The sequence below is a fragment of the Pongo abelii genome, chromosome 6 (assembly GCF_028885655.2).
Source record: "Pongo abelii isolate AG06213 chromosome 6, NHGRI_mPonAbe1-v2.0_pri, whole genome shotgun sequence".
NCBI classification, from domain to species: domain Eukaryota; kingdom Metazoa; phylum Chordata; class Mammalia; order Primates; family Hominidae; genus Pongo; species Pongo abelii.
Genome location: NC_071991.2, coordinates 99,727,603 through 99,748,705, shown reverse-complemented (window position 1 = coordinate 99,748,705; position 21,103 = coordinate 99,727,603). Strand labels below are relative to the sequence as shown.

Here is a 21,103-nt window from a genome sequence, read left to right as displayed (position 1 = left end):
GAAAGTTGTCCTTCAGATCAAAGCAGAGAAAGCGGCCTCCTCATTATCTTTTGTTTCTAGTTCCTTCTTCTGCATTCACAAGGAAGATCAAATTTGTCAATTATTCATGCAAAGCTTTCATTTTATTTTCTAGTGCTTTTGTGGTTACTTGTTCCCAGTTTACTCAATTGTTTGTTCCTCTGTGAGTTTCTAGTCTCAGCCCTCCCTGTCCCCATCCCTGCTACTCCCTTGGCTGCTGTCTTCTAAGAATTCTTTGTTTGTAGCTTCCTCATAAAGTGGGCTGGGCCATGTTTTCTCCCTCATTCTGAGTGGTCTCACCTTCTGAAGGACAAGGAGCTCTCCAGGTTATAGCTTGCCTGGATCTCTTCATACTCTTATACTGAGCTCCCTCATTATTATGTCTGGGGTTTCTCTTTAAGTAGCAATGTGAGAGAAAACTACACAAGATAACGTGAATATGTAACCACATGATTTATTACTTAACATAGTCAGATCAGAATCAGTGGGATAAGCAGCCTAGGGTGTCCCTTGAGCACCCAGGTTCAAGTTAATCCTTTTACATGGAAAGCACTTTCTTCCACATAGAGATACCCAGGTCATTTAAGACTCTACACCAGTTTTGGTTCTGCATCATGAAAGAGTTCTTTGCCTGAGCAGTAGGGAGTAGAGAATGCTCTGTGCTGAGACTCCTAAGTCCCCACTGTGTTCTTGGCTATATTCATTCTTGGGGTTAAAAGAATGTACACCGTTCTACATTTCTGCCCTCTCCCACTTTGTTTTGTTTTTCTTTTTCCCTTCAATATGGCTGATCTGTTTGGGTTTTTCCAAATTTTCTAATTTATCTTCTATTTTCATTACCATTTTTGCTGCTGCTCTGCATCTCCTATACAATGGCTTCCTTCTCCAATTAGTTCTTCATACTCAGCAGTGTCTGGAGATAGAAAAAAATATTCCAAGTGTGATCTGATTAGTGCAGCATCCAGTGCAAGTATCTTCCCTGCCCCTTAAAGTGGACATTCCTGAGCCTATCTTTACCCCTCATTGAAGCAGTGCTAGCTAGACTGACCACTGACCTGCAATACTTCTTCAGCATTAATTCTCTCTGGAAACTCATCCTCAGTGACAGTACTCCCACCTGGTTTTCTGTTTGCCTTTTTGATCACTTCTTTTAGGATTCTTTTAGGATAACATATCCCCATTGCCTTCTTGTATCATGGTGTTTGTAAGGACTCTGTCATTCTTTCTCTGTTCTTCTCATTCCATCTTCACTCCCTGGGTGATTTCAAATACATGCTTTAGGTTATAGTTATATGCTGTTTACTCACGATTGCCAAATCTGTGTATCTCCAGCCATCTCTCTCTTCTAAGACCCAGGTCATTTAACAATGCCTGCTGGGTAACTCCACTGGAATATTTCCCAGCATCTACCCGCTAGCATGTTCAGCTTGAAGCCATCACTTCCCCACCTCTCTTATGGGACTACTCCCCACCCCTCTGTATTCCTGGGCTTTCTTGGTAAATGGTGTCATCACTTGTCATCCAAATTAGAATTGTGGGAATCATCCCAGACTTCTCCTTTTAAAAAAAATTCTCCACGTCCCATTAGTGATTAGTGTATGATACCCACTCAAGATGCATTTTCATTTAGGAATAAATATAAAGTGGGATTTCACATTATTTCAAGTTTTGCCATATAGTGAGGCTTATGTTTTTATTTCACTATTTTAAATCCACCAAATTCAAATTCATATAAAATGCATCCACACTACCCTAAGAACTATGCTTGGATTTTTGCTATTAGTTATCTCATGTAATCCTCCCCATATCTTTGTGAGGTATGTTTTTTTTTCTGTTTTGCAAATGAAATAAATGATACTTGGGGAATTAGGTTAAATCACAGTGGTAGGGTTGAGTTTGCCCTACTGTATAAGCCCTTTTTACTTCATAGAGAGTGTGAATTATACTCCCTAATACATGTGGGATTTTTATTTACAATTTTTAAATTTCAATAATTTTAGGGGTACATGTGGTTTCTGGTTATATGGATGAATTATATACTGGTGAAATCTGAAATTTTAGGGTACCTGTCACCTGAATAGTGTACGTAGTACACTATTTTTTTATTCCTCACTCCTGTCTCGCCCTTTCCCTTTCAGAGTCTCCAGTGTCTATTATACCACTCTGTATGCCTTTGAATACCAATAGCTTAGCTCCCACTTACAAGTGAGAACGTACAGTATTTGGTTTTCCCTTCCTGAGTTATTTCACTTAGAATAATGGCCTCCAGTTCCATCCAAATTGCTGCAAAAGACATTATTTTTTATGGCTTAGTATTCTATGGTGGGTATGTATGTGTGTGTATGGTGTGTGTGTGTGTGTGTGTGTGTATATCACATTTTCTTTATCTACTCATTAATTGATGGGCACTTAGTTTGGTCCATATCTTTGCAATTGTGAATTATGGTGTGATAAACAGAAATGAAGCTAAATAGTTACAACCAACTGATCTCTGACAAAGCATACAAAAAAATATACTCCCTAGTACTTGGATGAAAATAAATGTTACATTTATTCCTTTACAATAGGCCCATCTGCTGCATGTCCCCACCCATTTAACCAGTAAATTCAATCTCAATCATCACATTCAATTCTAATATCCTTCTGCCCCTGCTGCTTGGTTATGCAAGAGTCTTAGAGGTGTCTCACAGCCAAAGCACCCATGAAGAGAACTGGACTTGAGTCCACATCCACATGGGCGGCTGTGGCTGTGCTCACTGCCTAAATCGATACAGTCCCTTGAAGGCGGGAGACTCCATGATTTCTGAGCCCAGCTTGGGCGCAGGGACCATGGCCTCAAGGCAGATCTTTTGATCATCAGTTGCCATGGCTTTCTGATGGTGTCCATTAGAGGGCCTGCCACATTTTAGGAAGGTCTACATGGGAATGTGGCACAAATATCTGTCATGAGCCTCCATTCCTTCCCGAAGTCTCAGCAACTTTCCAACCTCCCCATCCCTACACACCAGCAACATTTTTCATAGATTGGTCCAATTTCTCTCTTGAAGGCTAGGTATTTTGTGGGGTTGGTTTGGCTTCTGATGGTTGTCAACTTCAGCTTTTGGCTCTGCCACGTAAATGCCATGAAATGACTCAAATATTAGCACATAAACCTTAATGTCTTCCCATTTCTTCTGGCATCCTAAAGTAAAGAGAACAGGCAAAAATGAATGTTTCAATAGATTATTTGGAAAGTGCTATGATGTCTCCTACTAAATGTATTGATGGGGGGGCATCGTCCCAGGTTCCAGGGATGTGGGGTGTGGATTACTGAGTATCTCCCATGCATTCTAGGCACTGTTCACACATGCTCAACATGTGTTATCTTGTTGATACTCACCCATTTTATGAGTGAGTATGCACATTTTATGAGACAAAGGCTTGGGTCATAGCAATGTAGTGGTGAAATTAGCATTTGAGATTGGGTTTGTTTGAATCTAAATGTTGTTTTTTCCCCCAGTATATGATAATGCCCATCCTTGAGCTTGTGTTGAACCAAAACTCTGAGGTCTTTATCTGAACTGCTGACTGGATGTTCTGCCTTATGTCACTGCTAATCTCAACCTTAGCATAACAGTTTCTGTTATTCCTGTTCAATTTCATCTTGTTGATTTTGGTTCTGATTCCAATATTCAGTGAGTCAGCTATGTCTTCCAGCTCTATGGAATTCACTGATTTCATAAACATGAATATAGCCTTATCCATGTAGAAAAAAAGTATTGAACACAAATCCCATTCACTTCCCCTTTCTGGGGATCTTCCTGCTGCCCCTGAGTTGTAACATGCTTCTATGGGTTGTTAGTTATCTATCCACAGTTTGTACCTTCCCACAATATCTTATATTATGTGGAATGTGGAGTGGTTTGTTTGCTGGTTGGAAGCTCACTCAGAAGCATAGCCACCAGGGTGGTATGGGTTCTGGATAGTATGAAGTGCAGACTGTCACATAGCTGGATGTGCTAGGACATGGTCTACAGAGAATTTGACTATATACTCCAGGGGTTCCACCAGATGCATGCTGGCCAGGTGGTAAGCATGAAAGAATTCTAAACTGGTGGGAATCCTGCAGATAGGTAGAACACAGTGGTGTGGGTATGAAGCCATCAACACATGGTGATCTTAGTGACAGGCAGGTGATCAGAGACTGGGTGATCAGGTGTCAGGAGTGAAGGTCTGTCTGCAGGGATAAAGGAGAGAGAGACCAGCACAAGCAATGCAGGACCCCAATCAAGGGTAGGGTTGCCAGAACTAGCAAATAAAAATAAAGGATTCCCAGTTAAATTTGAATTTAAGATAAAGTTGTTATTTTTTAGTGTAAGTATGTCCTGTGCAATATGTGGCATATACTAATACAAAAAATTTATTTGTTCTTTATCAGCAATACAAATTTAATTGGGCATCCTGTATTTAAGGAAGCAACCCTAACCCAGATAGAACTAGAAAATGGTATGCAGTTAGATTCCCCCATCTTTAAATTAAGATAATAATTGGCACATAGCAGGGTTCTTCTAATAATTAAAATAAAATGCTTAGCACGCAGAAGTGCACAACAAATATAAATCCCTTTTCTATCTCCATACAATTGTTATTTTCTTTCCCTTCTTATTGAAAGTACAGCATTGAAAAAATATCAGTTAAGTAGTTATAATAAATAAAACATCATATAAGCCCCAAGAATAAATGAACTGCCTTTGATCTGGGACATCAATCTTCTCTTGCCTTTGGACTCAGATTTGTACTGGAACTATGCCACCAGCTCTCTGGGGTCTCCAGTTTGCCAACAGAAGGTCTTGGACTTCTTGGCCTTCATTATTGCATAAGCCAAAATTCCTTTAAGTAATTATCTTTCTCTCTCAATATATATCTAATGGATGGATGGATGGATAGGTAGATAAATAGATAGACAGATAGTTATATATATCTTCTTGGTTCTTTTTCTCTGGAGAACCCAGACTAATACAGATTTTGGTACCAAGGGTGGTTCTATAGGAACAGAATTTTAAGGATGTGTTTTTAGAATTGGTTTTTGGGTTCCTAGAATTGGCTTTTTAATGTGATCAGATTTAAAGATGCAAATGACTCTTTTTTCAGTGCTAAAAAGAGCACTGATGTTTCACGGTGTTATCTGGCAATAGAGATATGCCAAATATCTCCATTGGATGTTCCCAGTCAACCACTTATAAGAAGCAAGGAGCTGATAATTGTGCATATGATACTCTCAAACATTTCTGGAAATCAAATGAATATAATTAGGTTGGCTTGTTGCTCCTAATGTCACGAACCAAGTATTGAAAGAAAAGAAGGAGCTCAGGAATTCAAATTCCCAGCTCAAGTACTGCATAAATAACTGAAAGCTTCCACATGTGCCCCGAGGGAGAGTCTTATCTCCTTTAGCCACAGGGCTGAGATTCCTGAAAATCAAATGCAGAATCTCATCCTGTGACCCAGTTTTACAGTTATCTTATCCTGTGACCCACTTTTATACTCTATAAAGTGAAGGCGTTGACTGGGAAAGAATGGGTTTCTCGCTGGGTGCCGTGGCTCATGCCTGTAATCCTAGCACTTTGGGAGGCCAAAGCAGGCAGATCACTTGAGGTCAGGAGTTTAAGACCAGCCCCGGCCGACATGGTGAAACCCCGTCTCTGCTAAAAATACAAAAATTAGCTGGGCATTGTGGTAGGCACTTATAAAACCAGCTACTCTGGAGGCTGAGGCAAGAGAATTGCTTGAACCTGGGAAGTGGGGGTTTCTGTGAGCTGATATCACACCACTGCACTCCAGCCTGGGTGACAGAATGAGACCCCACTCAAAAAAAAAAAAAAAAAAAAAAAAAAGGAAAAAAGAAAACCAGAATGGGTTTCTATAAGTTGGAATGGGGACTTGTGGGAAGACCTTGATGAAACTGAGGACATCAAGCCTCTAAGTTCTGGTGAGTCTTCTTTGCTAGTGGAAAAGGCAATCCTACTGCTAGTGGAAGTGGCCTCCCCACTCCCAGTGCTAGTGGCTTCTCCACCTCAGAACGTGGTTAATGCTACACTGCATGAGGAAATTGTAATGGCCTCCACTGAGGCAGTTGCCAAGCAAGACAATATTGATTTTTCTTAGAACTCACCCCTACCACCCCTCTTTGCTTCTAGTCTTATAATTAGACTCAAGTCCCAGCAGGCCCTTGAAGGTGTGGGACAAAATGTGGCCCATGAGAAAGTGCACTACACTCCAAAAAAACTACTTGAGTTTTCTAATTTATACAGACTGAAATCTGAAAAATATGTGGAAATGGATAATGAGGGTATGGGATAATGGTAGAAAGAAGATAAAGTTGGAAGAGGCTGAGTTTATTCACATGAGTTCTCTAAACAGAGATTCTGCATTTATATTTTGGCACAAGGAGTTAGAAAGGGCTCTAAAGCTTGTATTAGTCTGTTCTCATGCTGCTAATAAAGACATACCTGAGACTGGGTGGGTAATTTACAAAGGAAAGAAGTTTAATGGACTCACAGTTACACATGGCTGGGGAGGCCTCACAATCATGGTTGCAAATGAAAGAATAGCAAAAGGACATCTTACATGGTGGCAGGCAAGAGAGCTTGTGCAGAGGAACTCCCATTTAGAAAACTTCACAGCGAAAGAAATGCCTCAATGGGTCCATGCTCCTGGAATTCACTGGTTTTTACAGTGAACACAGTTACACTGTAGTTTTTACCACTATTCTGAAGTAGCTGGTTTGATAGAATGGTGAAGTGGCCTTTGGAAGACTCAATTCCAGTGCCAATGGTGGGGGAGTACCTTGCATGGCTGAGGCAGAGTTCTCCAGGAATCTGTATATACTCTGAATCACAGTCCAATATATGATACTCTTCCTCCCATAGTCAAGATTCTTGGGTCCAGGAATCAAGGGTTGGAAATGGGAGTGGCATACTCACTATTACCCCTAGTAACCCACTAGCAAAAACTTTTTTTTTGTTGTTTCCATAAGCTTATGCTGCTAACCTAGAGGTTTTGGTTCAAAAAGGAGGAATGTTTACACCAGGACGCACAATGATAGTTCTATTGAACTAAAAGTTAAGACTGCCACCCAACCACTATGAACTCCTCATGCCCCTGAATCAACAGGCAAAGAAGGAAATTACTGTGTTGGGTGGAGTAATTGACCCTAACTATCAAGGAGAAGTGGGACTGCTACTCCACAGTGGAGGAAAAGAAGAGTGTATCTATATGTGCCCGGGATCCAGTGTTTGAATTCTTGGCTGTAACCCAGCATTGACCTCATGATCTGCCCGCCTCGGCCTCGCAGAGTGCTGGGATTACAGACCCATATGGACCTGTATAGTCAAAATAATATTTTGGCTTTTAATGGAATTTGGGAAACATAGTTGCTATAGACTGAATGTTTATGTCCCCCAAAACTCAGACGTTGAACCTAATCCCTAATGTGATGGTATTTGCAGGTGATGTCTTTGGAAATGATTAAGCCATGAGGGCAAAGCCCTCATGAATGGGATTAGTGCCCTTATAAAAGAGATCCCAGATTCTCCTTGGTTCTACTGCCATGTGTGGACACAGTGAAATGACTGTGTATAAACGAGGAAGTGGGCTCTCACCAGACACTGAATCTGCTGGAGACTTTATCTTAGGCCTCCAGCCACTAGCACTGTGAGAAATAAAATCCTCTTGTTTATAAGTTACTCAGTCTATAGTACTCAGTTTTAGCAACTCAAATGGACTAAGACAATAGGAGAATGCTCTTTAGGATACTATCTTCTAGAGAAAGTATGTCTTCTTTGAGAACAAGTCTGTGGGATGAGAGACTGGCCTGTGTGGAATGCCAGAAAAAGAGGTGGGTAAGGGGGGCATTTGCACAAGAAAGGTGCGCAGGCAATGGGAGATGGGTACATACAGGGGAACAGATCGAACAAGTAAAAATTTTAGGAAATTCAGAGCCAGATTTCTTGGACTAGAAAGTATTTACCAGTATAAAAAGGAAGAACATTAAAATGGACCCTTTTAAACAAGTTATTTGTTCTTTCTCTGTATGCTCAGAAAATTGGTTCTATATTTCTACTACTTTTCTGTGCTGCCACTTCTCTTTTCTAGTTGCTTTTACCTCTCTGAACATAGGACTAATTATAATACTTCCTCTGTCTTCAAAAATATCCTACAAGTACAGTACAGGTACAAAACTACAAGTACAGCTTTCAGGCCACCCGACCCAACATAATACCTTTCCAAGGCTTGTTGGCCATTTCAACAACTCATTTAATTGCTGGCATTTTTCTTGCCCTCCCAGTACATACAGGCAAAAAGTGAAGTCTTTACTTTCTTTATCATGTTCTTTGACACACAAAAGGTTTTCATTTTGATGAACTCTTATTTAGTTTTTCCTTTGTTGCTCTTGCTTTTGGTGTCATATTCTTTGTTAAACCCAGGGTCATGAAGATTTATTTATCCCTATTTTTTTCCTAAGAGTTTATGGTTTTAGCTCTTTTTTTTTGAGATGGAGTCTCGCTCTGTCGACCAGGCTGGAGTGCAGTGGCACGATCTTGGCTCACTGTAAGCTCTGCCTCCCAGGTTCACGCCATTCTCCTGCCTCAGCCTCCCAAGTAGCTGGGACTGCAGGTGCCTGCCACCACACCCAGCTAATTCTTTGTATTTTTAGTAGACCCGGGGTTTCACCGTGTTAGCCAGGATGGTCTCAATCTCCTGACCTCGTGTTTCGCCCACCTCAGCCTTGCAAAGTGCTGGGATTACAGGCGTGAGCCACCGCGCCCAGCTGGTTTTAGCTCTTATATTTAGGTCATTTATCTCATTTTGACTTCATTTTGCTATGTGGTGTGAGGTAGAGGGTCCAAACTCATTCTTTTACATTTGGATATCCAGTTATCCCAGCCCCATTTATTTAAAATACTTTTTTTCCCCCATTGAATGTTTTGCCACCCTTGTTGAAAATCAGTTGGCCATGATGTATGGATTTATTTCTGGTCTCTCAGCTCTATTCCACTGGTCTATATGTCTATCCTGTACCTTGATATTTTGATTACTATAGCTTTGTAGTAAGTTTTCAAATCAGGAAATGTGAATCCTCCAACTTTGTTCTTTTTCAAAATTGTTTTGGCTACTTGGGACTCCTTGCACTTACTGCAAATTTGAGGGTCAGTTTTTTCATTTTTGCAAAAAGAGACTGAAATTTTTATAGGGATTACATTGAATCTATAGATCACTTTATGTAGTATTGACATCTTAGTCTTTTTATTGTTCATAGGGTCTGTTCTTTGGATATTTGATAGAATACTCTTATAAAACTCTTGGCCCATGTTTGTTTGGTGTTTATTCAGAGGCAGATTTTAAATTCTGATTCAATTTCTGTTATCATTATTATGTCTTCCAATCCATGAACATGGGATGTCTTTCCATTTATTTAGGACTTTTTACATTTTTTTACAGCAATGTTTTGTAATTTTCAGTATACTAATCTTTCACCTTTTTAGTTAAATTAGTTAAATTTATTCCTAAGTATTTTTATTAAAAAGTGAGATTATTCAATAAAATATTTCAGGCATGCAAAGAAATTTAATGAGCAACTGTACACTCACCACCCAGCTTAAGAAATATAACATACAAAGACTATACTTTCAGGGATCATTTCTATAGTTCGTTACTAGAGAAGTTTCTCTGAACGTGTAGAGCACCGAAAAGACCATCGAGACTAGGAAGAGACTGCATCAACTAACGAGAAAAATATCCAGCTAACATCATAATGACAGGATCAGATTCACACATAACAATATTAACTTTAAATGTAAATGGACTAAATGCTCCAATTAAAAGACACAGACTGGCAAATTGGATAAAGACTCAAGACCCATCAGTGTGCTGTATTCAGGAAACCCATCTCACGTGCAGAGACACACATAGGCTCAAAATAAAAGGATGGAGGAAGATCTACCAAGCAAATGGAAAACAAAAAAAGGCAGGGGTTGCAATCCTAGTCTCTGACAAAACAGACTTTAAACCAACAAAGATCAAAAGAGACAAAGAAGGCCATTACATAATGGTAAAGGGATTAATTCAACAAGAAGAGCTAACTATCCTAAATATATATGCACCCAATACAGGAGCACCCAGATTCATAAAGCAAGTCCTGAGTGACCTACAAAGAGACTTAGACTCCCACACATTAATAATGGGAGACTTTAACACCCCACTGTCAACATTAGACAGATCAACGAGACAGAAAGTCAACAAGGATACCCAGGAATTGAACTCAGCTCTGCACCAAGCAGACCTAATAGACATCTACAGAACTCTCCACCCCAAATCAACAGAATATACATTTTTTTCAGCACCACACCACACCTATTCCAAAATTGACCATATACTTGGAAGTAAAGCTCTCCTCAATAAATGTAAAAGAACAGAAATTGTAACAAACTGTCTCTCAGATCACAGTGCAATCAAGCTAGAACTCAGGATTAAGAATGTCACTCAAAACCGCTCAACTACGTGGAAACTGAACAACCTGCTCCTGAATGACTACTGGGTACATAACGAAATGAAGGCAGAAATAAAGATGTTCTTTGAAACCAACGAGAACCAAGACACAACATACCAGAATCTCTGGGATGCATTCAAAGCAGTGTGTAGAGGGAAATTTATAGCACTAAATGCCCACAAGAGAAAGCAGGAAAGATTCAAAATTGACACCCTAACATCACAATTAAAAGAACTAGAAAAGCAAGAGCAAACACATTCAAAAGCTAGCAGAAGGCAAGAAATAACTAAAATCAGAGCAGAACTGAAGGAAATAGAGACACAAAAAACCCTTCAAAAAATAAATGAATCCAGGAGCTGGTTTTTTGAAAGGATCAACAAAATTGATAGACCGCTAGCAAGATTAATAAAGAAAAAAAGAGAGAAGAATCAAATAGATGCAATAAAAAATGATAAAGGGGATATCACCACCGATCCCACAGAAATAGAAACTACCATCAGAGAATATTACAAACACCTCTATGCAAATAAACTAGAAAATCTAGAAGAAATGGATAAATTCCTCAACACATACACCCTCCCAAGACTAAACCAGGAAGAAGTTGAATCTCTGAATAGACCAATAACAGGAGCTGAAATTGTGACAATAATCAATAGCTTACCAACCAAAAAAAGTCCAGGACCAGATGGGTTCACAGCCGAATTCTACCAGAGGTACAAGGAGGAGCTGGTACCATTCCTTCTGAAACTATTCCAATCAATAGAAAAAGAGGGAATCCTCCCTAACTCATTTTATGAGGCCAGCATCATCCTGATACCAAAGCCTGGCAGAGACACAACAAAAAAAGAGAATTTTAGACCAATATCCTTGATGAACATTGATGCAAAAATCCTCAATAAGATACTGGCAAACAGAATCCAGCAGCACATCAAAAAGCTTATCCACCATGATCAAGTGGGCTTCATCCCTGGGATGCAAGGCTGGTTCAATATACGCAAATCAATAAATGTAATCCAGCATATAAACAGAACCAAAGACAAAAACCACATGATTATCTCAATAGATGCAGAAAAGGCCTTTGACAAAATTCAACAACCCTTCATGCTAAAAACTCTCAATAAATTAGGAATTGATGGGACGTATCTCAAAATAATAAGAGCTATTTATGACAAACCCACAGCCAATATCGTACTGAATGGGCAAAAACTGGAAGCATTCCCTTTGAAAACTGGCACAAGACAGGGATGCCCTCTCTCGCCACTTCTATTCAACATAGTGTTGGAAGTTCTGGCCAGGGCAATTAGGCAGGAGAAGGAAATAAAGGGTATTCAATTAGGAAAAGAGGAAGTCAAATTGTCCTTGTTTGCAGATGACATGATAGTATATCTAGAAAACCCCATTGTCTCAGCCCAAAATCTCCTTAAGCTGATAAGCAACTTCAGCAAAGTCTCAGGATACAAAATCAACGTGCAAAAATCACAAGCATTCTTATACATCAATAACAGACAAACAGAGAGCCAAATCATGAGTGAACTCCCATTCACAATTGCTTCAAAGAGAATAAAATACCTAGGAATCCAACTTACAAGGGATGTGAAAGACCTCTTCAAGGAGAACTACAAACCACTGCTCAAGGAAATAAAAGAGGATACAAACAAATGGAAGAACATTCCATGCTCATGGGTAGGAAGAATCAATATCATGAAAATGGCCATCCTTCCCAAGGTAATTTACAGATTCAATGCCATCCCCATCAAGCTACCAATGACTTTCTTCACAGAATTGGAAAAAACTACTTTAAAGTTCATATGGAACCAAAAAAGAGCCCGCATCGCCAAGTCAATCCTAAGCCAAAAGAACAAAGCTGGAGGCATCACACTACCTGACTTCAAACTATACTACAAGGCTACAGTAACCAAAACAGCATGGTACTGGTACCAAAACAGAGATATAGATCAATGGAACAGAACAGAGCCGTCAGAAATAATGCCACATATCTACAAGTATCTGATCTTTGACAAACCTGACAAAAACAAGAAATGGGGAGAGGATTCCCTATTTAATAAATGGTGCTGGGAAAACTGGCTAGCCATATGTAGAAAGCTGAAACTGGATCCCTTCCTTACACCTTATACAAAAATCAATTCAAGATGGATTAAAGACTTAAATGTTAGACCTAAAACCATAAAAACCCTAGAAGAAAACCTAGGCATTACCATTCAGGACATAGGCATGGGCAAGGACTTCATGTCTAAAACACCAAAAGCAATGGCAACAAAAGCCAAAATTGACAAATGGGATCTAATTAAACTCAAGAGCTTCTGCACAGCAAAGGAAACTACCATCAGAGTGAACAGGCAACCTACAAAATGGGAGAACATTTTCGCAACCAACTCATCTGACAAAGGGCTAATATCCAGAATCTACAATGAACTCCAACAAATTTACAAGAAAAAAACAAACAACCCCATCAAAAAGTGGGCAAAGGACATGAACAGACACTTCTCAAAAGAAGACATTTATGCAGCCAAAAAACACATGAAAAAATGCTCACCATCACTGGCCATCAGAGAAATGCAAATCAAAACCACAATGAGATACCATCTCACACCAGTTAGAATGGCAATCATTAAAAAGTCAGGAAACAACAGGTGCTGGAGAGGATGTGGAGAAATAGGAACACTTTTACACTGTTGGTGGGACTGTAAACTAGTTCAACCCTTGTGGAAGTCAGTGTGGCGATTCCTCAGGGATCTAGAACTACAAATTCCATTCGACCCAGCCATCCCATTACTGGGTATATACCCAAAGGACTATAAATCATGCTGCTATAAAGACACATGCACACGTATGTTTATTGCCGCATTATTCACAATAGCAAAGACTTGGAACCAACCCAAATGTCCAACAATGATAGACTGGATTAAGAAAATGTGGCACATATACACCATGGAATACTATGCAGCCATAAAAAATGATGAGTTCACGTCCTTTGTAGGGACATGGATGAAACTGGAAATCATCATTCTCAGTAAACTATCGCAAGAACAAAAAACCAAACACCGCATATTCTCACTCATAGGTGGGAATTGAACAATGAGAACACATGGACACAGGAAGGGGAACATCACACTTCGGGGACTGTTGTGGGGTGGGGGGAGGGGGGAGGGATAGCATTGGGAGATATACCTAATGCTAGATGACAAGTTGGTGGGTGCAGCGCACCAGCATGGCACATGTATACATATGTAACTTACCTGCACATTGCGCACATGTACCATAAAACCTAAAGTATAATAATGATGATAATAATAATAATAATAAAAGAAAAAAAAATAAAAATAAAAATAAAAAAATAAAAACAAAACAAAACAAAACAAAAAAAAAAAGGATAAAATGGCGCCAGAGGTGGCTGTCACATAAATATAATTTATACCAACAGAGTTCTCAGCCTACTTCAATTGTTGAAAATTAATTTATTTTCAGACTTCAGAACCTGATTTTCAGAGTACAAGAAGCTTGATAGAAAAAGCAATTCAGTGTAATCAGCTCTCTTTATATGCTTAGTTTAAAACTCTTTAGCCTGTCTTATATGATATGAATCAGAGGGAATTGATAAATATTCCTAAAAACACCTGGATAGATCACCTTAGTGAATGTGTAATTGCCTGTGAAATTCTGACTGTGAAGTTTTCTGTGAAACAAGAAAATTTAGAATTAAAGGAGATGTTTAACAAAAAAAAAAAAAAAAAAAAAAAAGAAATATAACATACAATTAAAGCCTCCATGACTGCATTCTCTTTTCTCCCTCAGAGGTATTTGCTGTCTTAAATTTAGTGTTTATTATTCCCTCATATAGTATGGTAGGTAGAACATTACCCCACCCCCTACAAAGATGTCCATATCCCAGTTCTCAGAACCTGTGAGTATGTTACCTTACATGACAAAAGAGTCTTCTCAGATTTGATTAAGTCAAGAATTTTGAAATGGGGAGATTATCCTGGATTAGCTGGGTGGACCTAATAAAATCACAAAGGTATTTATAAGTAAAAGAGAGAGGCAAGACTTCTTAGAATGCATTTCTCCGAGGGCCAGGTAAGCCCTAGCATCTCCAGCTTTTATGACCTAGACATGTCTCCAAGGTCCTGGGACCCATTTCTTATTGAAATGTAAATTAGGGATCTTCCTGACACCTTGGGATCTTGACTAATCCAGGCTGTGACCATTTGACTTTCTTGGGGAGGTAAGAGAAGTTTTATTATTCTTTTGGATCAGAGCAATTAACTGTTTGTCAGACAAATAACTATTTGTCTACGAATAACTACAGATCTAATTTCAATTGTATGTGGAAAGTAAAATGTTTGTAAAGTAAGTGAAGGGTAAAATTACCTATCTTTATATCACGTAGATTTCCATGCCTCTGGAGGCTAGTGCTTTTTACAGGAGCACTGAGAAATTGAAGACATTTCCTTGCATTGATCTATCAAGTATTGAGATCGTTTTGATATTATCTTTCATTATGATTGTGGATTTGTCAGATTCTCCTTGTCACTTTGTGGCTTTGTTATTAGATGCTTGCATAGTTAGGATTGCTATAATCTCTAGTGAATTGCTATCTTTAATTATTATGTAGTCACCCTCTTTGTGAGATAAACTTTAAAAATCCAACTAAAATGCAATGCAAAACTGAAGGGTTCTTGTATCAGTTCAAACCCCGAGATTGTGCCAACAGACAAAACGCTGTCTTAATGAGCGCCTGGGTGCAGGCAGGCTGAGGCCTAAAATGGCGTCAGCACCAAATGAGTACGGGGCAGGGGTTTTATAGTCTCCTGTAAACAGGAAGTGTCCCAGTCTGATGTAACTGCTATGTGGTACCTGGATGGCCTCTTTCTCAATCTTCAGGGGTACGTGTCTTCCAGCCAGAGTAGGTGTCTTCTGGCCGGCTCTCTTCCTGCTTCTGACTCACGCTGCTGGCACAAGTGGCCTTGCGCCTTGGGACTGGGCCTGAGAAGGGAGGAGTTATTCATTCCTTCAAGCTTTCAGGCCCTGGGGAGAATCCTTCATTCCTTTCTATTTGGTTATAGAGAAAAGGGAAAAGGGGTGACTTTCTCAATAACTACTTTAGGCATGACATAGGGGGTGGCGTGGGCACCTTGGAAAAAGAAAACCTTAATTTTTTGGATATTCTTGAGAGACGGGTTGGTATCTATCTTGTCATTGTAGCAGGAGCATTGTCTGGATTGTCTGGCAGTTAACTGTAGTTTCTTTTTTTTTTTATTATACTTTAAGTTTTAGGGTACATGTGCACAACGTGCAGGTTTGTTACATATGTATACATGTGCCACATGTGCCACGTTGGCGTGCTGCACCCATTAACTCGTCGTTTAACATTAGGTATATCTCCTAATGCTATCCCTCCCCCATCCCCCCACCCCACAACAGGCCCTGGTGTGTGATGTTCCCCTTCCTGTGTCCATGTGTTCTCATTGTTCAATTCCCACCTATGAGTGAGAACATGCGGTGTTTGGTTTTTGTCCTTGTGATAGTTTGCTGAGAATGATGGTTTCCAGCTTAATCCATGTCTCTACAAAGGACATGAACTCATCATTTTTAATGGCTGCATAGTATTCCATGGTGTATATGTGCCACATTTTCTTAATCTAGTCTATCATTGTTGGACATTTGGCTTGGTTCCAAGTCTTTGCTATTGTGAATAGTGCCTCAATAAACATAGTTAACTGTAGTTTCAACAAGAGTTTTAATGGCTTTTATTATCAGTGGGCTATCACAGGGGAGAAACAGGAGGAGCCCAATGATGAAGATTACTGTCCTTACCAGCATTTTAAATCCTTCTAAATTAGAGAACCATCCTCCTAGAATGTTTGCCAGGTCCCATCCTTTCCAGGTTTGGACTGGTACATGGGCTACTTTTCTGATGTTTGAAGCGATTTCTAGAACTGCTTTTCCATTATCGTCTATGTTAAGACAACAATTGGAGACATTAAAGTTAACACAGACTCCACCCTCTTCTGCTAGTAAGTAGTCTAGTGCTAGCCTGTTTTGATAAATTGCCACGCACTTTTTTGTCGTTGTGCGAGCATTTCCAGGACTGAGGCGGTTTGGTTACTGATTATCTCTAGAACAGCCTGTAGTCTTAATTATTCTATTTAGCATATATATGGGAGTGCGATAACCCCATGAACCATCCTCCGCCCAAGTGGCAGGACCATAATATTTGATGATCCATTGCAGAGGCCACTCGTCCTCTTGCCATCTTTGGCTTCCTCCTACCTTTAAGGATCGTTTTTCTCTGTTTAAGTGATCATACACAGGGACTCCGTGGGCATTGGGGTTTTCCCACGTAAAGGCAAAGAGGTTTTGGGAATCAGGGTTTAAAGGAATTGTGAAAAAACCATCCTTTAGGTCTAGAACAGAAAAATGGGTGGTATTGGAGGGAATTGCAGAAAGTAAAGTATATGGGTTAGGAGCTACTGGACATACTGGGAGTACAGCTTGGTTAATAAGCCTGAGGTCCTGGACTAAGTGATAAATTCCATCTGTTTTTTTAACAGGTAGAATTGGTGTGTTAAAAGGGGAGTATGTTGGGTGGAGTAGGTGACTGGCGAGGAGGTGAGAAATGATAGGCTTTAGGCCTGTGAGAGCTGCTTGGGGGATGGGATACTGCTTCTGTGATAGGAACTGGGTGGGCTCTTTAAGGGTAATGCGGACAGAAGTGTGGTGTTTTGTGGCTGAGGGTGTGGAATTACCCCAAACATGGGGGCTAACTACAGATGGGGGATAAGGAAAGGTTGCATGTTTTAAGGTGGGAGGTTGGAGTAGAAGAAAGAAGCCCCAGAGGGGTCTGGGTTGATGCGTTGGGTACTATGGAGAACGTGGAAATGGAGAGCAGTGGGGAGTTTTGAAAGGATGCCTTGGAGCAGAGTTGGGCATGAGGGCAGGACTAAGAAAGAGTGAGTGAAGGAAAAGGTGTGCAGGGAGCAGAAAAGTGGAGGGGGGAGCTCAGGATTTGGAGGCTTGTTCATCAACTCCCACAATAGAGACTTGGGAGGACTGGGTGGGTCCTGAAAAATTAGGGAAAGCAGAATAGGTTGCCCTGGTATTAATTTTAAAAACATACTGGCCTACCTGCCACCATCAGGGTTACCCTTGGCTCGGATGAAGCGATGGTAGTTGCTGGGGTATCTGTTTCAAGGCACCATCAGTGTTCAGCGGCAAGGCCGATGAGATCTGAGTAGGAGGTTTTGGTTGGCTCAGGAAGGGATGGGGGTGGTCCTTGCAGGGGCCGCTCACAGTCTAACTTCCAGTGGGGTCCTCCGCAGAGGGGGCATGGCCTGGTGGGCTTACCTGGGTTTGGGCGTTGTGTGGGCCAGTGGCCTTCGTTGCCGTACTTGAAGCAGGCGCCAGGTGGAGGTGGATTGCTAGGAGGCTTCTGTGTGGAGCTGTGGCCCCATGGGCCTGCAGGGCCCCTGATGGAGGAGGCAAGCATTTGAAACCCTGCCTGTTTTTGCCTTTTACTTTCCTCATCACGATTGTTAAAGACTTTGAAGGCTAAATTAAGAAGGTCTCGTTGCGGGGTTTGAGGGCCATCGTCAAGTTTTTGAAGCTGGCGCTGAATATCGGGGGTGGATTGGGAGATGAACTGAAGGTTTAAAATATCGGTTCCTTCTGGGCTGGCTAGGTCTAGATTGGTATATTTTCTCATGGCTTCAGTTAAACGAGAGATAAAAAGGGCTGGGTTTTCGTCAGGACTTTGGGTGATTTCTGAAAGTTTTTCATGGTTTACCACTTTATGGGCAGCCTTTTTCAGTCCTGCAAGGAGGCACACAATCATGTGGTCTCAACAGCAGCGTCCAGAGGCCCCATCTTGATAATCCCAGTGGGGGTCCTGGTTGGGGACTGCCTTTGCACCAGTAGGCTGAGCAGGAGCTTGGTGATGAATTGTATCAGCATGTGCCTGAGCTAGGGTCCAGGTATGGCCCCAGTCTTCTGGGGTGAGGGTGGAAGACAGGATAATGTAGAGGTCATGCCAAGTTAGTTCATAAGACTGGGTGAGGTACTGAAACTCTCTAACGTAAGAGGTAGGGTCTTCTGGAAATGAACCGAGTCTTTTGTTAATTTGAGAGAGATCACTGAGGGAGAGGGGAACATAAACTTTAACAATACCTCCAGTTCCTGCTACTTTCTGAAGGGGGCACTCTAGCACAGGGGCTGAAGTAAGGGTGGGGCATGGGCCAAAGATGGCGCCTGAGCAAGTATGGGTGGGAGAGAAGGAAGAACCTGGAAGTGGTTCCTGCTGAGGGTTTGAAGGGGGAAGGAGGGTTAAGTTGATAGGCAGTGGAGGATAGATAGGGGCGTAAGGTGGTGGGATGGGTTTACAGGCTTCAGGAGAAGGCAGTGAGGAAGGAGAATGAGTAATGAGTACAGGCAATGCTAGAGTTGTCCTGAGGAGAGGACAGTGTAGGAAAAGAAGTGGATACTGCTGATTGGGAAGATGGCGACTGGGAAGATGACGGCTGAGAAGATTGCAGCTGAGAAGATAAAGAGGAGGCTTGGGGGGTTAAAGAAGATGGTTGAGAGGGAGAGGCAGGGGCTGGGAGGAGTGGACAGCAGTCTGCTGGATCTAACGGGGAAAATATGTGGAGTTGGGAGGAGAAAGGTGATCTGGGTGGCGAGAATAGAGGAGGATTTGAACAGGCGAGCAAGATACAGAGGTCGGGTTGTGATCTGAGTGCAAAAAGGGCTGGACATAAGGAGTTTTTCCCCACTTCTCCAGTCATCAGCAATAATTGCTTAAATCAGTTAAAATTGTAAAATTGAATGTTCCATTTGCGGGCCATTAGGACCCATTATTCAATTCGTATTGTGGCCAGTCTGAATTGCAAAAAAAGACGAGGATGGTTATCTTGCCTGAGGCCTAAGGTTTGCAGGGTTTTTTTTTTTGTTTTTTTTTTTTTTACGGACTCTCACTCTTGTCGCCCAGGCTGGAGTGCAGTGGTGTGATCTTGGCTCACTGCAAGCTCTGCCTCCCGGGTTCACACCATTCTCCTGCTTCAGCCTCCTGAGTAGCTGGGACTACAGGTGCCTGCCACTATGCCCGGCTAATTTTTTGTATTTTTAGTAGAGCCAGGGTTTCACCGTGTTAGCCAGGATGGTCTTGATCTCCTGACCTCGTGATCCGCCCACCTCACCCTCGCAAAGTGCTAGGATTACAGGCATGAGCCACCGCACCTGGCCAGGTTTACAGGTTTTTTATGAGGCAGCCTAGACGGCTGTTTTTTGGAATGGAGGATGGGGAGTTTCCCATAACTGAGGATAGGCTCGGGAAAACAGGGAAAAAGGAGACCATCCTGGATGGTGGAGGGAGATGATGAAAGGAGCGATCGTCACCGCTGCCTTTTTCGTTCCCGGAACATGATCAAATGGGTTAGAGGCGTCCCTCTAAGACCAGATGATCAGCGAGTGCCTGGCACACGTCGGAGCCTTCTTGGACCAATGTTGGATTTTTGAACTAGAGAAACCAAGAGAGGCTGTGTGGATTTTTCCCTGTTAACCGGGCTCCCGGGAAACTTACCAGTAGGTGAGATCAGTGACTGATGTGCATGCGCAGAGAAGCAACTGGAGGCTGAGGAGCTTTCTTTGTCCAGCTGCTGTGGCCTGCTTTCTGGGGTGGAGGGGTAGGTCGATGGGGGACGAGGACCGGAGCCCCTCCTGGGTTTCGGCACCAGATGAAAGGTTCTGGTATCCATTCAGACTCTGAGAGCGTGCCAACAGACAACACGAGGCAGTGTGGAGCAACCTGCTGTTTTAATGAGCGCCTGGGTGCAGGCAGGCTAAGGCCTAAAATGGCGCCAGCACCAAATGAGTACGGGGCAGGGTTTTATAGTCTTCTGTAAACAGGAAATGTCCCAGTCTGACGTAACCGCTATGTGGTACCCAGATGGCCTGTTTGTCGATCTTCAGGGGTACGTGTCTTCCAGCCAGGGTAGGTGTCTTCTGGCCGGCTCTCTTCCTGCTTCTGCTATCTTGCTGACTCACGCTGCTGGCACAAGTGGCCTTGTGCCTTGGGACTGGGCCTGAGAAGGGAGGAGTTACTCGTTCCTTCAAGCTTTCAGGCCTTGGGGAGAATCTTTCAAAAACAAAATGAACACAAATAAAAGGAAGGCTGATAACCATCATTTTACTCCTTACTTCCATAAGTCCAACATTTTAAAATTTCACAAAGAAGTGAAATCATGGAGAATTTGTCTTTCTGTGCCTGGAAGAGTAGATTTTAAATGTTTTCTTCACACACAAAAATGATAATTATGTGAGGTGGTGATTTCTTAATTATTAACCTGATTTAATCATTCCACATTATAAACATAAATCAAAACATCACATTTTACCCATAAATGCATTTTAATTATTATTTGTCAATTAAAAATAAAAGTAAGAAAAGAAAATAGATAGCTACATTAATATTGGGGGAAAACATTAAAGCAGATTTTAGTGTACCCATTACCAAGTAGTGTACTATTTATTGAGTTTTTAAATCTA

At 41.4% G+C, this 21,103-nt stretch overlaps 1 protein-coding gene, 1 long non-coding RNA gene and 1 pseudogene across 34 annotated transcripts in view; 2 read left to right on the top strand and 1 right to left on the bottom strand.

The window, feature by feature from the left end:
- FBXL13 (F-box and leucine rich repeat protein 13) overlaps nt 1-21,103 on the top strand; it is a 277,460-nt gene that overhangs the window by 84,436 nt on the left and 171,921 nt on the right. The window lies entirely within an intron of this gene.
- Nucleotides 457-20,660, bottom strand: LOC103891178 (transcription factor NF-E4). 12 transcript variants are annotated; one of them, XR_008527166.1, is made up of 8 exons: nt 20,139-20,660; nt 17,912-18,033; nt 17,693-17,794; nt 16,382-16,521; nt 15,422-15,550; nt 3,024-3,199; nt 1,074-1,272; nt 457-931 (listed from the first exon to the last, which is right to left on the bottom strand). It is a non-coding gene; the product is annotated as a transcription factor NF-E4 (long non-coding RNA). The 12 variants fall into 12 exon arrangements; XR_010140899.1 differs by lacking the exon at nt 15,422-15,550; XR_002915694.2 differs by lacking the exon at nt 16,382-16,521.
- Nucleotides 9,675-9,755, top strand: LOC112134544 (small nucleolar RNA U3; annotated as a pseudogene).